The sequence below is a fragment of the Eleutherodactylus coqui genome, chromosome 8, assembly GCF_035609145.1.
Source record: "Eleutherodactylus coqui strain aEleCoq1 chromosome 8, aEleCoq1.hap1, whole genome shotgun sequence".
NCBI lineage: Eukaryota > Metazoa > Chordata > Amphibia > Anura > Eleutherodactylidae > Eleutherodactylus > Eleutherodactylus coqui.
Window position 1 is genome coordinate 121,748,010 of NC_089844.1, and position 17,231 is coordinate 121,765,240.

At 44.1% G+C, this 17,231-nt stretch overlaps 1 protein-coding gene and 1 long non-coding RNA gene across 2 annotated transcripts in view; one reads left to right on the forward strand and one right to left on the reverse strand.

Moving 5' to 3' along the window:
• Window positions 1-6,937: 6,937 nt before the first annotated feature.
• LOC136576768 (uncharacterized) lies at window positions 6,938-11,597 on the reverse strand. The gene is made up of 3 exons (XR_010786402.1): window positions 11,463-11,597; window positions 10,178-10,241; window positions 6,938-7,088 (listed from the first exon to the last, which is right to left on the reverse strand). It is a non-coding gene; the product is annotated as an uncharacterized lncRNA (long non-coding RNA).
• LOC136576767 (interleukin-4 receptor subunit alpha-like) overlaps window positions 7,135-17,231 on the forward strand; it is a 34,712-nt gene continuing 24,615 nt past the window's right edge. Inside the window, exon 1 of the mRNA XM_066576325.1 lies at window positions 7,135-7,329. The gene's annotated coding sequence lies outside the window, so the exon portion shown is untranslated. The remainder of the gene's footprint in view (window positions 7,330-17,231) is intronic.

The window sequence follows — 17,231 nt, forward strand, 5'->3', positions numbered from 1 at the left end:
TAGGATGCCTTGAGAGCTAAATTTCAAGTGTTATGCCAAAATGTCTGAGTAGTTATGTCAGTGCAAAATGTTAGTTTTTTATTAAATAAAAAACAAAGATTTTTAACATTTTGTTTTCACTTTGTCATTATTGGGTGTGGAGTGCAGAGTGATGGGGAATTTTGTAAAATTTGCACAAGTCCACAACATAACAAAATGTAAAAAAAAAGGTGAGAGTCTGAAGATTTTTTGACCCACTATATTTAATGTTGTACATAAATGTCTTGGCGCACCAGAAGAATCAAGGGACTACCCTGAGTTATACATGTGCTTCTCTACTTTAATTAAAGGGCCACTCTTGTGAAAACACAGTTTTCCATGCCTGTCCTTGTCACCTGATTGTCTATCACACTTTGGAGGTCTCCTTTGTGTATTGCAGTCACTTCCCTGAAGTGCAGCCCCCTCTGATACTTCTCAGGCACAATTTTAAAAGTGACATTTTTTACTTTCCTTTTCAAATCTAGGCCATGATGCGTTAGAACAGCATTAGGCTGCCTTCACATGGCAATTTTGCTGCGATAAAACGCTGGCTGATAATCGCGACCATCTGATGCATTGCATTCCAATGCATCCATCAGGTGGGCAATTTTCCGGAGTATAAAAATGGCCGGACGGAAAAGATAGCGCACAGGGTGCGCATTCCGGCCAGCAGCTTTTACGCTGACTGGAAAATATAGTTCTATGGGAGCCTATGAGAGCTGCTGGAAAAAGAAGGTGGGAGGAAGTTTAGCAGCGGCTCTACTGAACTCCCGCCCTGTTCCCTCCCCCTTCCGCCCTTTGCCGGCTGCCTGCAAAGAGAGGGGATGGGACGGGGCAGGAGATTAGCACATTAGCTGCTGCCCTGACCAATTGTCGTGAGCTATACTCTCTCTCCCCGCCCGGCAGTATTCTGGGTGCGGAGTATACTCGCTGCACCCAAGTCATTTGAATGGGTTAAAATGCGAGATGCAGCCACGACTTGGTCACCGCTACCTCTCGTTCATGCAGATTTCGGCCACGCTGTGGCTGTGACGCGGCAGGCCGCAAGTCGCAGCACCCGTATGAAGGAGCCCTCAGCTATAGGCTTTACTATTCTGCCTACTGGGTGGACAGATTAATTATCATTACCTTCTATATTCACCTAAATAATCTACAGACCATAAATATACAATCAGAAGGATGAGCTGTGATCTCCTCTATTATACATGTGTGACAGGAGCTGTGTGATCATCATCAGTAATTGTGATAAAAGTGCCTGTGTCTCCCTTTAGGCGGTTTCTGTGGTACATGTAACAGCATCAAACAGGCTGAGAAACTTAATAGAAACTAAACACATAAACCCAAGTAAATCTGAGCTGGTCAGAATTGAGATCACATGACCATCTGAGCAAAGAGGCTGGGAGTTTTTAGACAGAAATAACTAACCAAGGTAACACTAGCTCATTATATATATACTGAGGGATAGCTATGTAATGAATAAATAAAAAAATCACCGGAGTGGCCCTTTAAATTAATGGATGGTAGATAATTACTACATTGTAATTAGTCATTTTTTAATCCACCCAGTTTAGGAGACTAGCGTTGTTTCTACAAAGTCCATTGCTTCCCTATCCTGTTTGCATCCAGAGACATTAGTGACCCGTGTTAATTTCTCATTGTTTGTATCTATGTAGCAAAGGAATGACAGGACTTGTATCTAGGGAGTTGTCAGCACAAATAATAGCAAAGCAAAAACTGAAAATGTGTCTATATATCTTCATCAGCTTAAAAACAATGTCTGGACATCATAGAGGAGGGTCAACCACTTAAGACTACAGGCCCTACATGGTATTACACAAGAACATTCGTAGGAAATCTTCTTTGCCAGCTCAAGAGAATCCGACAAACAAGCAATTACTTGTTTGTTGGCTGGTTACATCTTTTGTGCAACTGAAAAAAAAACTACATTTTCAACCGTACTTCTTCCTATGTGAACGGGGAATGTGCTGCTGATAGTAATGATTCTCTATGGGGGACGAGCAATCAAATGAATGACAATTTTCATCCCATAATGTCTGAATCAGCCTATGTGAAGGCCAGGTGCGGCGCTTGCCTACTGGAGCAAATTGCTCCATATAGTACACTCATGTTAAACACAAGGCCCGCGGCCCGAATCTGGCCCGCCACTTCATTTTATGTGGCCTGCTAGCCGTGAAGCAAACTAAAAGGCATTCCACTCACTCAGCTTGCAGCTCTGGTTCTTTAGCCGCAGTGAAGAGTCTGTGACTGTTGACTTCTTACCCCTGGTGTCTGCGTGCACCATCCTGTACGCAGCGCAGACACCGGGGAGAAAGGTCAGCAATCACAGGCTCTGCACTGCAGGCTGAGTGAGTGGAATGTTTGTAGGGATGCTGGCCAGCCAGAGGCCAAAAGTAGGGTTGCTGTTACTACTGAGACTACTGTGGGTGTCACTATTACTACTGGGGATAATATAGGGGACACTATTACTACTGGAACCACTATAAAGGGCACTATTACTGCTGAGACCACTATGGACTAAAGGACTTTCAGACTGTGAAAACTAAGAGTCTCTGGCCGCCTGCACACGGGCGGAAATCCCACGGCGGGATTATCCGCGGGATTTCCGCCACTGAAAGCCTGCATAGGAGTGCATTACAATACGCACTCCTATGCAGACGGCCGCGGTTTGGCCGCACAGAAACGTCACTCACCCGGCCGCCGGCTCCGGTCTGCGCATGCGCCGGCTGCCCGGCAGACGGCACATGAAAGAGCCGGGGCCACCGGGCGCGGGCGAGTACGCGCTCCTGCCTGCAGGCGCTGGGGTCGGGTACGCGGCAAGAATTCTCGCCGCCGGATCCGACCCGCCCATCTGCAGGCGGCCTCTGGTATGATAAAACCAAGATTTAACTTTTTGGTCTTAATTCTAAGCATTATGTCTGGAAGAAACCAGGCTCTGTTCAGCAGCTGCCCCACACTATCCCTACAGTGACGCCTGGTGGTGGCGGCTGGGACAGGGAGACTGGTCAAGGTTGAGGGAAAGCTGAATAAAGCAAAAGCAGTGTTCATATCACTGTTATAGTGGCACTGTTGCTATCACTATTATGGGGGCAATGTGACTATCACTATTATGGTTGCAGCGTGGCTATCATTATGATGGTGGCACTGTGGCTATCACTGTAGTGGAGGTAGTGTGCATATGGATATTGCGGTGGCACTTTGACTATTATCATAAATGCACTGCAGCTTTGAGTATTATGGGGAAGTGTGCCTATTGCTATTATGGTGTGGATGAGTCAGAAAGACAGGGGTGGAGCGAAACCCGTACAGTCGTGTTTGTTGTGAACAATGATACTACATATGTACTTATGCTTATGCTTGTACATATACATATGCGTGTATATTTTAAACAGCAGCTGAACTGATGAGGGGGTTATCCCTGAAACGCGTTTTCATAGGCTGACTACGTACTTTATTAAATAAAAGGTGAAGTTTTCCACACCTTTGGTCACTTCCTACATCCTTTAACCAGGAGTGCCTCCTCCACTGCCAGTTTTTAGTCCTATTCTAATGCTATTATGGGGCACTGTAACTATCACTATTGTGGAGGCACTGTGGCCATCCTTATTATAGGGAAAGTGAGGGTCATCTGGTCCAACCCCCTGCTCAGTACAGGATACACTAAATCATCCCAGACAGATGTCTGTCCAGCCTTTGTTTGAAGACTTCTATTAAAGGAGAACTCACCACCTCCCGTGGTAACCTGTTCCACTCATTGATCACCCTCACTGTCAGAAAGTGTTTTCTAATATCTAATTCGTGTCTCCCTTTCAGTTTCATCCCATTGCTTCTAGTCTTTCCTTGTGCAGATGAGAATAGGGCTGATCCCTCTGCACTGTGACAGTCCTTCAGATATTTGTAGACAGCTATTAAGTCTCCTCTCAGCCTTCTTTTTTGCAAGCTAAACATTCCCAGTTCCTTTAATTCTTGTATAAGAGTCTGACATTGACTTTCAGGAATACTGCCTTCCAGTAGGTGTCACTGCAAAAGTATTGTTCCATCTTTCTTTTTTGCATATTTCCCAGGTAAGTTCCTTAAGGAGAAATGGTACTTTTCCCGATCCACATCTACGAGCCAACCCTCTTACTAGCCAAGCCAGAAACCCTGAAACAGCTGTCTGTACGTGGTAGTCTTGGTTTTCAATTCCCAGTCATTGTTATAAGGTTTGTATAAAGAGTCTAACATTGACTTGCAAGAATGCTGTAGAGGTATTGTTCCATCCTCCCTATTTGCATAGAATCGGGATTCACACAGTGTATGTGTGGGTGTGTGTACAAGGGCTACTGCTTCCAGAGATATTAATAACCTGACTTAATTTCTTATGCTTTGTATCTACCCGGAGAGAGAGAGAGGGAGGAGGAGGTGTGGGAGGAATTCTGGAGAAATTGTAGAGTTGGAATTCCTTCAGCATGCTGTACACGAGGAGTCTGAATGTCATCTGCACTACAGGGGTTGTAAAACTTGGCTTGAAAAGTCCAGAGATCATCTTCAGTTTCAAAAAAGTTTTTGTAACAACCACTCACTTCAATGGAAGTTACGGAAACAATGTGGCGCTGCTGCCATGGCTGTTTCTGCAACATCTAACGAGGTGTCCGGGTTTTTCATTCCACTGAGATGGAAATACCCCTTCAAAGGTAGTCTGATTTAAGGGCTCCTTCACACAGACATATTTGCCCACGTGTTTGTGCGTAAATTCGCTTGCACAAACTGCAGACAATGGAATCCAATGACTTCAATGGGTTCGATCACATTACACGTTTTTGTGCGTGCATTTCCATCGGCCGAAAAAATATGCAACATGCTCTATTTTTGTGGACATTTGCGCACCAAAGGACCAATAGCAAACAGTGTAATTGTGCAGCCACCTGTCAGAACGCTATACGGTTTGCAGCTAATTGCAGGGAAGGCATGGCAGCCGTTTTGGAGATTCTTTAGGATCCTCTCATTTTGGAAGCTCAACTGAGTTGAGACGGAGATACTCATTAATTTAGTTGAGCAGAGGCCGGAACCCCGGGACACAGGAGGATGAACCCAGAACTGTCGAAGCCTCCTTCTAGGAACATCCTCCGCCATCTCACGTGACTGCACAAATCTGCACGACTGCAACCGAGACATCTCCAACCTCAGCTACTCTCTCACAGACCCAGAAAGTACCAGAAGCACCGCAGGACAGCGTCACGCCATACATGTTGACTATTTATGGGTGATTACAGGGGGCTGGGTCACTGATGACAGCATGACGTAGTGCTAGCGTGTTTTTATGTGCTATTGTGAATGAAAGAAGAGAAATATATGCTGTTACACATGCAAAAGAAAACTTGTTCACTGCACAAATACATTGCGCAGAAGTGAGTGTATTTGTGCCCCCGATCGGTTGCAGGACCCCTAAAATACCCTATTAGTAAATTCTGATGTGATAGAGAATGTACATCATTCAAGATCCATCTATTAACCAGTGTTGTGAGCGGCTACAAAGAGAGCTTGGAGGACCCTTCATGGCCTGTATGCGCCAACAGTCTTCTGATTTCAGTGTAACCTCGTAATGCTTCCTTTCCCCTGTGACAGCGCTTCAGAGCAACTGAACACTTGTTGCTAGATTCTAGTGATGAGCGATTAGTGGAATAATCGGCTTCTGTTGGTATTGGTCCGAAAATCATTGGGAATCGGGACGTCCGATTCCGACTCCCATTTGCCCTCCAGAAAGTCCCCAGTGCAACCAAAGCCCCCTAAATTGCATGTAAAAACAGCCACATATCTGGGGAACACTGTGCTCCTCCCAAATAGTGGTCAGAATAATGTGCAGTGGTGTGGAGGTCAATCATAGCCCACGGGTGACACTGAAAACAAAAGAAGGCCCACATAGGGTCTCCTAGATTAAAAATTGCGCCAAAGCAGTCAGTAAATTTTGCAAAGTCCAAATTCTACCAGGTGAACAGAACAGCTAAGCACGGGCCTTCTCCAAGGAAAGTCTACAGCTGTTTTGGTGTGCTTTAGGAGGAGAAAATATGGTGGAAGCAGGAGAAGACGAGCAGCAGCAGCACCTTGAGGACCGAGTGTGGTCTGTGATATAAATTTATACAAAGTCATATATGGCTAAAAATTGCCAGCTGCATAGAGTCATTGGGAGGCACAACATGTGAGGTCACAAACAGAGAACTGCAATATTTCCCATGCCAAAATGTATTTTGTCGATCTGCTCTGCTGCTATATACATTAACAGCAGCAGAAATATCCTTTCTCCAAATGTACAGACCACATTTCGTATAAACATATAAATGTGATTCGGCTTCTTTCTCTGCTCCCTCCAATAGAACCCATTTAAGTTATCTGCTGGTTTGCAAGCTTTCACACCAAGTACCAATATATCCTCTGCAGAATATCTGTCCCTAACAGACCACATTATATCTAGGCCTATAAACATGATGCAGCTTCTGTGCTGAATTATAAAATAGTCGCTAGTTACACTGTGCCTATGTTACATATGGCTAAGTCATGTGATGCAGTCCCCCAAGGAAACTTGCCTATATGAAAAATGAAGGAAACATTTGGTGACATCATCAAGGCACCCTGGCTGCTGATTGGCTGCACATTCGTCTCTGCAAAAGGCATTATGGGAAATTTGATTTTTCCAGGATTTTTGCCAAAAATCTATTTGGACTTGCGCAGACGATCAAGACGAGCAACACTACTGGGACCAAACAAAAACAGATAGTCCAAATTGGAGAACCCCTTTAAATATAATATATGGAATTTTAATACTAAAATGAGGCAGTTAGGAAAGTAATATGTCAAGTACATAACCCATAGCTTACATTGATAAATACCAAACACGGAGCGAAGGAAATTGTAATTTGGGATCAGTTCCAATAATCATCACATATTATATCCACTTCATCAAAAGTTCACCAAGTTCTTTGTAACTCTCTGCCATCCAGCAGTGTTCTCAGAAATATGTTCCTTCTGTTTGCACTTAAACGTGAAGCCACTAGGGACTTTCCGAGCAGCTTTCCAAGCTGGAAGAGAAGATAGTTTCAGTTTAGCATTTAGTCCCTGCCCATATTGTGTGTGTCAGATCTGGGAAACTTACAAAGCACAGGAGGAAAAGAGAAGTGAAGACAGGAGGCCAGACTAGAGAGCTGAAGAGGAAATACGTACAATGTGACGATAAAAATAGTAGAAGAGATTGTTCTGCGCCATGTACGGAAGGGAAAATATATTCACTTCAATCAAGTAGGTGTCACATGAACACATAAGGTAAGTTTCACCTAGAGCTAAGTGTCTGTAGGGGGGCTGGAGTTGTACTGTGGAACGTTGAGGACTAGGAATGGATTCTTGATGGAGACATTCAGCTTAGATGTTTGATCTAGGGACATCTGATTTAGGTGAAGAGATGTCAGTCGTATGTTCCTCCGCATGGGGAGTAAGAGTCTTGGTCTTCTTGACCATGTTTAGTATCACATAATAAGAACCTTAAGAGGTTGGAAAGCTCGCTATAACATCATGTACTTTTGTTAGCCATTAAAAGGTATTATATCTACAAGATTACTTGGTTTCTCTTGCTGGGAACACTCACATTGAGTATCACATAAGCATGTTTTCACCCATGGAAGAACGTTATGTAGCTTTAATGAAAATTTACTGAAGAAGACTTAAAGAGGATGTTTCAAGAAGAGAACTTCTATCTATTTTCCTTGTTAGTTATGGACATCATCGATTGGGATCCTCTAGTTGGGGCCCCATTATAAGCCAGAATGGAGATTCGCTCTGTAGGAGCTGCTCTTTTTCTGGTGAGCTTGAACTGTTCTCCTATTACGTGAATGATCTTTAATCCAAATGGCCACCATGTACTATAATATTGAATTTGTGAATACTACATTGTATACCTGAGCGACTGCAAGTAAGAGCTGGGGCGATTAGCTAAGCGCTGCAGAGGCCGCATTTTTAAAGGAGTTGTTTCTGATGAAGGGTCTCTGTCTGCTACTTTGAGTCTTATGAGCTAAACTTATGGGCTCACAGGAGTTGGCAGTCTGAATCCAGTGATATGTGCCCTGTTCTCACCTTGTCTGCTGTTTGCATGCTGTGTGTTGTGAAATCCCTCATAAACTCACCTGGTGGACTACTTGTCAGTGAATAAGAGGACTACATAGTGTGTGCACCCGATGCAGTCAGCTGGGACCTCCACAGTGTATAGAATGCATTTGTGTGCACCTGTCATAGACTTCTATGGGCACTTGGTGCGCAAATACGCAGGAAAATAGAGCAGTACCTATATATATATATATTTTTTTTTTTGCATGTGTACAAAATGTGCACGTAAAAACCGTTGATGAGAACGAACCCATTGACACCAATGGGTTCTATTACCTGTGTATTGCTTACGTACATTTTGCATGTGCAAAAATGTGTGCAAATATGTCCATCGGCAGCCACCTTAAGTACTGGAGCAACATGCAATTTTTCATGTGCGTGAAACTCGCATGTACAGCGATGCAGTGTGTTTTTTGCAAAATGCATTGCACTCACGGAGAAATCACATGTTTGCAAGTGTGATACCGATCCAAGTTTATCAGACCAATATCGCGCTCACCCATGTAAATACAGCCTAAGGGTGCATTCAGATGACCGTATATCGGCTGGGTTTTCACGCCCAGACGATATACGGCATCCTTCTCTGCAGGTGGAGGAAGCTGGAAGAGCCGTGAGCAGTGCACTGAGCTCCCGCCTCCTCTCCACCCCCTCTCCGCTCCTCGTCACTATTTGCAATGGGAGGGGGCCGGAGCTACGTCCGGGAACTTAGCTCTGCCCCATTTCCGCCCCTCCCATTGCTAATAGTGGCAAGGGGCGGAGAGGAGGCGGGAGCTCAGTGCACTGCTCCCGGCTCTTCCAGCTTCCTCCCCCTGCAGAGAGGGACGCCGTATATCGGCTGGGCGTGAAAACCCAGCCGATATACGGTCATCTAAATGCACCCTAAGTGCGGCTTCAGACTGGCGCATGAGCAAATACACTCATGGACATGGAGTGTATTAGTGCATGAACCAGTCAAAATTCTTTTATTTTTTAACTCTTCAAATTTTGCGCTATTGCATGCTGGTTAAAAAAAAAAAAATCAGGAACATAGGTCCTGCCCTATCTTTCCTTGCTTGTAGTAATATCGCTTGAGAAACTCGCTAGTCAAAATGAGAAAGAAAGAACTTTTTACTGGTTCTTGCATAAAGACACTCCGTAGCTGTGAGCGTATTTGGGCATGCGCCCGTGTGTTGAATCCCTCAGGGCGGCTTCACATGAGCATGCGGCTTTACATGAGCATGTTTGCACGCGTATTTGTGCACGCAAAATCTGTGCAGCAATATGAAGATATATCAATGCCTTCATTCTCCTCACTCGTTTTTGTGAACGGGTTTCGTGCGTGCAATAAAAAACACACATCATGCTCTATTTTTGTGAGCATTTTCGCACTAAATGCCCCACAGAAGTCTATGCAAGGTGCGCAAATACTCAATACCCATGTGATTGCACAATACGCTGCAGAATTCCGCCGAAAAAAGAACACATCTGGAAGGTAATTCATGGCACAGCTGTGTCCGGTGCCCATGTGAAATGGCCCTGGCCTATGCAAGCATTTTTGCACATACGCTCGTTTTAGGGGTATTTACACGGCTGAAATCAAGTTGCGCCTGCGACACCCTGTCCGTGCGCTGTGCGATGTGCGAGACACTGTATATTGCGAGTCCTTTTCTCACACAAGAATTGAACGAAAATAGGACCTGCATCAGGCTACCTACACACGGGCGAGCGCAATATCGGGCCGCGAAACTCACCAGCGAGTGCTTTCAGGCCAACATGAGGCGTTTTTTTGGTAAAAATGCCTCCCAACACTTCTGTGAAGTAGCAATTGTCCATCGCGGCTTTCAGGCATCTTAGAAGATCGGCAAGTGTTTCCCATTGTCTTTAATGGTAAACTTTGCATTGCACTCACATGCGCATCACACGCCGCGTGATGTGTTTTACTGTCCCATTGAAAACAATGGGTGAAGCGTTCCAAGGAACATGAGAAGACGGGACATGCAGTGAAAAGAAGGGGGTTCATATTCATGCGGCTTACCATATACCAATCTTGTGCGAGTTTCTAGGCTGTGTGAAACCAACCTCAGTTTTTCCGTCTTGCGCTATTGGTGTGAGAGAAAAAAAAACACCCATGTAAATTAACCCAATGGGATATTCCAACGCAGAATCGCACGGCTCTGGCGTGTTTTTCTCATCCGCATAAATACAGCCTCACTCTGTATACTCCTAAGTAAAATCTGCTGGTGCAAGCGCCAAATCCTAGGGTGATGTCATATGGTGATGTTTTCTTGGCAGACTGTTTTTGCGGGGGTGGTTTGCCATTGCCTTCCCCAGCCATCTTTACCCCCTGCAAGCTGGGTACTCATTTTATCAACCTTGGAAGGATGGAAGGCTGAGTCAACCTTGAGCTGGCTACCTAGACCATGTGCGGATTCAACCCTCAACCTTCAGGTCAAGAGCAAGAGCTTAGGACGGCATTTCTGCTGCCTTAGCACTCTACGCCACTACTCCTATGAGTCCATAATTTTAGCTTATGGTACTGACAGTCTCTCTTTAAGTAATAGGACCTAGACACATGTAAACAAACTCAGCTCTGCTACATCTGCATATCACTAGAGCTGGCTAATATATTGTAGACTTGATCCTTCAGATACTAAGTTGCTGTATGTGTTACTTCCCCTTTCTGCACAGTGAAATGTAGCAAGTGACAGTGACCAAACTGATAAGAATCTGCAGATTTCCTACAATAACAAAAGGTATTTTGATGATTTTCATGGCGCTCCTGTGAACAGTCCCAAGAATCAGTCTGCAGCAGCCATGAGATAATAAGTGATGGCATGGGGCATTTTCTTCCCACTGCAGCTATTCTCACACTTATCTAGGGCATCAGACTGTCGGACTTCCCTGGCTACCGACAGACTATGACTATACTAACCACGGCGGCCATGATGGTTGCTTTGTAATATTCTGTACTTTATCACGGACTACCTATATGTGCAGTCTGGGATATGTTTCATATAGATTGGGTGCCGTATGCTAATTTTACAGTCGCCCCTTTTAGATTGCACAAGTTGTGTTATTTAATTGATGCATTGCATTTCTAGCACCGCGTCACGCTGTAAATGCGAATTACTTCAGCTTTGCAACTTCAAACATCTCCCTGACATCTGCAGTACAATCGAAGGGAATGGTGACCAAGGCAATCGCACAACTGTTGCAGCGAATTAAGGCATGAGTCGTACATTGAGCCCTCCTTCACACAACCATATCCGTTTTTTACGTTCACCCATACGCGCCGTATAATCGCATGAATGAAGAATTACCGCGATTGAGCCCCGAACTTTAGCCATGTATTTTCAGCCATTCACCCGGGCCGCTGCTGAGTATCAGCAAAGAAATATGCAGAAGCGATGAAAAACACCGATCGGCAGAAATCCTCGGAATGACTTATAATTAGAGATGAGCGAACGTACTCGGTTCGGGTGTTTTTGCACTGGAGCACCGCTTTTTCCAAGTAACTGACTACTCAGACGAAAAGATTCGGGGGGCGGCGTGGTGGAGCGGGGGGTAGCAGTGGGGAACAGGGGGGAGCTCTCTCCCCCCCCCCCCACTCCCCTCTGCAACTCCCCGCTCACCCCCGCCGCCCCCTGAATCTTTTCGTCCGAGTAGTCAGTTATTCGGAAAAAGCGGTGCTCCAGTACACAAACACCTGAACCGAGTACGTTCGCTCATCTCTACTAATAATGCCTAAATCGGACCAGCTGTGTTCTTTTCCCAGTGTTGTACGCTGGGTAACTCCCTCCCCCTCCCTTTTTTCCAATTTCCATTAAAGTCTATGGGAGCTTCCTGCGTATCTTGGCAAAAGATCTAAACAGAGAGAAAGCAAGAAGCAAGCAAACACATGTCAGCACTCAAATAATGATGATCATTCCACCTCTATTAAAGAGAATTCATAAACACATGACTACACTGAAAAAAACTAAAAAACATTAACCCCTTAAGCACATGACCTATTTCGGGCTTACGGATGCAACAATTTTTGGCAGATTTTAATCTCCATTTTTCAAAAGCCATAACTTTTTTACTTTTCCGTCGATACAGTCGTATAAGGGCTTGTTTATTGCGTGGCGAGCTGTAGTTTTTATCGGTGCCATTTGTGGGTACATAGACTATATTGTAAAACTTTTTATTGTTTTTTATGATCGCAGGGAGAGAAAACGCATCAATTCTGCCATAGATTTTTTTTCCTTTTAAAGCGTTAATTATGCAGCATAACTGAGACATTCCATTTTTTCTGCAGGCCGGTGCGATTACAAGGATACCAAAATTCCTATATTTTTTTTTTTTTTAGGTTTTATCACTTTTGTGCAATAAAAACCCTTTTTTGGAAATCTTTTTTTTTGTCTAAATCGCTGCATTTAAAATCCTATAACTTTTATTTTTCCATAGATAGAGCTCTGTGAGGGCTTATTTTTTGCGAGACAAGTTGTAGTTTTTATTGGTACCATTTTGGGGTACATACAGCTTTTTTGATCACTTTTATTGCGTTTTTTTGGTAGGCAAAATGCCAAAAATTAGCATTTTGCCTCCGTTTTTTAGCGTTCTTTTTACGCTTTTTGCCATGCAGGATAAAAATCATGTTCAACTTATTGTACGTGTCATTACAGATACGGCGATACCAAATATGTGGTTTTTTTATGTTAGTATGAGAAAGAGACCAAAAAAGGGTTGTTTTTCCTTTACATTTTTATTTTTTGTACATTATTTTGATCTTTTTTTACACTATTTGTGTCCCTGTGGGTGACTTGCACCATAGCACCTATGATCACTATGATAAGGCATTGCAGGGCTTCTCTCCTGCAATGCCTTATCGCCTTATTACAGCGCTCATAGGCAATGGCAGTACAGGACGCCTGTAGGTGGCGTCCTGTTACCATGGCAACCAGCCGGGTTCTCTGCAATTACATTGCGAGAGCCCGCAGACGTCACAGAGGGAGCGCACTACCTCTACATAGATCGAGGCAGCAAAGGGTTTAACAGTGGGGGCGCATCTCCAACGTACCCCCGCTGTTGCAGCGGGAAACCGGCTATCAGTGACAGCTGGCTCCCACTGCCGGATAGTGCGAGATCTCTTATGATCTTGCGCTATCCACATGATGTAAGGGTACGTCCAGTTGCGGGAAGTAACCCGCTGCCATGATGTACCCGTATGTCATATGGAGGGAAGGAGTTAAAAAACACATATGCGGTCGAGTATGTTATGCCAAAAAAACACAAATGTCCATCCTGTTCGGCCTGTTTCCACCCCCTTGTTGAATAAGAAGAAGCCAAATTATGCTCACTCCGGGGAAAAAAATTCCTTCCCAACTCCATAATGGCAGTCAGAGTAATCCCTGGATGAACATTTGAGATCAACAACCTCACTGGTTATTTAACCCCTTAGTGACCAAGCCTGTTTGTGCCTTAAGGACCAAGCCAAATTTTGGAAATCTGACATGTGTCACTTTAACATCTCTCTGTAAAGGTTTTGCATATCCCAGGGATTCTGACATTGTTTTTCGCCACATATTGTACTTTATTTAGGTGTTAAAAATAGACTGATAGAATTTGTGTATATTTATGAAAAGTGCCAAAATTTGGAAAATTTTGAAAAATATTTTTTCACATTTTCAACTGTAATGTCTCAAATATGTGCAAACGTACTGTACAAATTTATGATAAGATATATATTTCCATCTGTTTACTTTATTCTGGAAGCACATTGGAAAAACTTTAGTCTTTTTCAACCATTTAGGAGACTCATAGGTGTCAGAATCATAGATACCCCCACAAATGACCCCATTTTAAAAACTGCTCCCCTTAATGTATTTACTGAGGTGAGTCATGAGTATATTTACCCCACCGTTTTTTTTTTCCAGGAATTAATGCAATTTAGAGGAGAAAAATAATTTGAAAATAATTTTAAAGACATATTTTTTTCTATAGTGCACATGAAAATGAAGATTTACAGCCCAAAATGGATACCCCTGTTTGTCCTGTGTTCAGAAACTCATTGTGACCCTAATCTTATGTCTGTATGCACAACGGGGCTCAAACCGAAAGGAGCAGCTGGTGGCTTTCAGAACAGACATTTTGCTTGAAGGTGATTTAGGCCCCATAGCACACTTGTTCTCTCCTTTTAAAAGGCTATTTAGCTAATGAGGTCCAGATGAGTTCTAATTTCACGGAATTGCGCAGCATATTGCGGATTTATGCATGCCTTTGTGCACATCCCATAGACTCCTATGGGGACCTTTTCTGCACAAAAACACTGAAAGATAGAGCAGGTCATATTTTTTGCATGTGACCAAAGGAATCCATTGTGAAGGAACCCATTGACATCAATGGGTTCTACTCTCTCCGTATTGCACGTGTACTTTTGTTGCACTCAAATACGTCCGTGTGAAGGAGCTCTCGGGCATTAGAGTTGGGTTACAAAGTGAAGTGTTTAATATCAGGAACAACTATCAGAAAGGTAGTAAATGTTTTGTGGTTCTGATGTCTGAGGCTACCCCACTGTGTGCACTGTACACTCTAATACCTGGAGAGCACATACGTAATATTTCAAGTCTGCCAAAAGTCCCACAAACCAGATCACAGAAAGGGTGTGGTTTATGAAAACTTGGTGATTTGGGGGATGTTCCAATGTCAGGAGGTATGTTTTTTTTACCTTTTTTACCTAAAAGCTTCTTTATGAAGCTTCTAAAATGACATATTGTATATAAGCAGAATGCCAAAGATGTCACTTGAAGCTCCTGGATTCAGTGAGAAATTAGTAACAGGACACCCAGATATCATGTGCCATTATGATACTATGGAGCAGAAGGACATTTTGGGACCCATAAGACTTCAGGGTCTGGGTGCAACTACAAACCCCAATAGATACACCTCTCTTGTAATGCTAGGTGTAATGCTTTTGTTTTCCCAGTGAAGGTTTGAATGTCCACTTTTATATTAAGGTAACATACAGAGCAATTTCCAAATATACATAAATTATGGTAATTGCTTTCCCTGTGCTTTCTGCAGCATAGGCAGATTGTAGGTGGCTGTAAAAGCTAAATTGTATAATGCTAACGATCCATTGCCCTTCTCTAAAATCCAACGGTAGAGGCGCATGTATAGGCCACAGTGAGGCCAAAGTGCTATCACAATGCAGTCAAGTACCATGCCAACCATGTCAACACACAGACTTAGGACACAACGATCATCGCTCAAAATTCATTAAAAGTGTCGAAAGTGAGCGATGGTTTTGCTTGTGAAGTTGACCGTTTAAACGTAACGATTATCATTGGAAAAAGGACGATGAAGGATAATTGAACTACCAAATGACGGATTTTAAGCGCACTGAAAGACAATGATGACCGAATTACAAAAATTGCACGATGAGCGTGCATTTACATGTAACGATTATCGCTCACTTTCGACATTTTTAACAAATTTTGAGCACTGATCGTTGCGTCTAAATGGGCCTTGACTGCACATCGGTGTAGTCTTCAAATTGATTGCTAATAGCTGCGCTGTGTCCTCTAAGTGTTTCTCTACCATCACTGTTTCTAATTATCATGACTTAAAGTGCAACTATACTTTTTCTATAGGTAGTGATTGTAATTAAGGGCTTATTCACACGTCCGTATATTGGCTGGGATTTCACGTGTCTCTTTCTGGAGAGGAAGGAGGTGGGCCGGGACGGGAGCAGTGCACTGAGCTCCCGCCCGCTCTCTGGCCTTTGCCACTGTTTACAATGGGAGGGTTGGGATGGGGGCGAAGCTATGTTCTGCCCCACCCCCTACCATTGCAAATAGTGGTAAAGGGCGAAGAGGGGGTGGGAGCTCAGTGCACTGCGCCCGGCCTGGCCCGCCTCCTCCCTCTGCAGAAAAGGACACCGTATATTGGCAGGGCATGAAAACACAGCCGATATACAGACGTTTGTTTAAACCTTTTCAATCCACTGTCTGACCTACGAAGACATTATGATGTAAGGCTGTACTGCTCTGATGTTGGAAGACGTCCGTCAGGGTCCTCTTACTGTATATTGCCAGCCTCTCTGCTGTTGGAGCCTATCCAACGTGTCATCTCATGCAGTACTGGCTTTAGCCAGCATATAGCGCTGTTGTATAACAGCAGAAAAAGAGTAACCCCCTAGGAAAACCAGGATACAAATTGGATTGGAACGGGTTAAGCCCCACCTGTGGATAATTGTGATGGCTGTTTAGTCTGGCTGAGGCTGGACAGAATTGCTGTTGAATCTTCAGTCTAGCTCTGACTGTGGTCTCAGTCAGAGCTCTCTTCTGGGTTGTTTATTTGCTTGCTGCATCTAAACTAAGTCTGTGTTTATTTTCTATTTGTGTTGTTTGCTTCCCCTGTCCGACGTAGGGTTAACTAAAGGCTGAGGTACGAGGTCAGGTACGCCCTTGTCAAGGCGAATTGCCTGTGTTTAGGCAGGTCCCCGTCCCCGAGGTTATTCTGATAGGAAAAAAGTTCCCATATTTTGGTTTGTTTTTGTTGTTACACAGCTTGCACACATTTGTGCAAGATCTGCGAGTTATAGATCCAGCATGTCCTGGGTGGACGTGACACTAACTCTATCGCAGCTTCTGTTTTGATGATATACACTGTGGTTCCCCTATACCAGCTCTCCTTAGATTTGACTTTTGGCACTTAGGTTTTGTCAAGTGGGCAGTCCCCACCGCTCACCCCACCAACTTGACACATTCCAAGCACGAAGAAAGGAATCCATAGAGAGCTGGCATAGGAGAACGGGGGTGAGTATGAACAAAGGAGAGACTGCAATACAGCTAGAGTAACTGTGGCTGCAAAGTTATACAGCTGGCCCCTCTGACATGAGGACATGATGTAGGCCTTAGCTACGTGTGACCCGTGCAGTCGTATAGGACGCCGGTCACCATCTTTAAGGGGGAGCACCAGGCGGATGTAGGCAGGGGATGATTACTCCCCTGAGGTCCTTTTAGCCAGATGATCTTCTTCCTCCATACATCAGCCTTTAGTGGAACATCAGTCATCCTCTTGCTGCCTCTGCCTCCTTCCTTCTGATA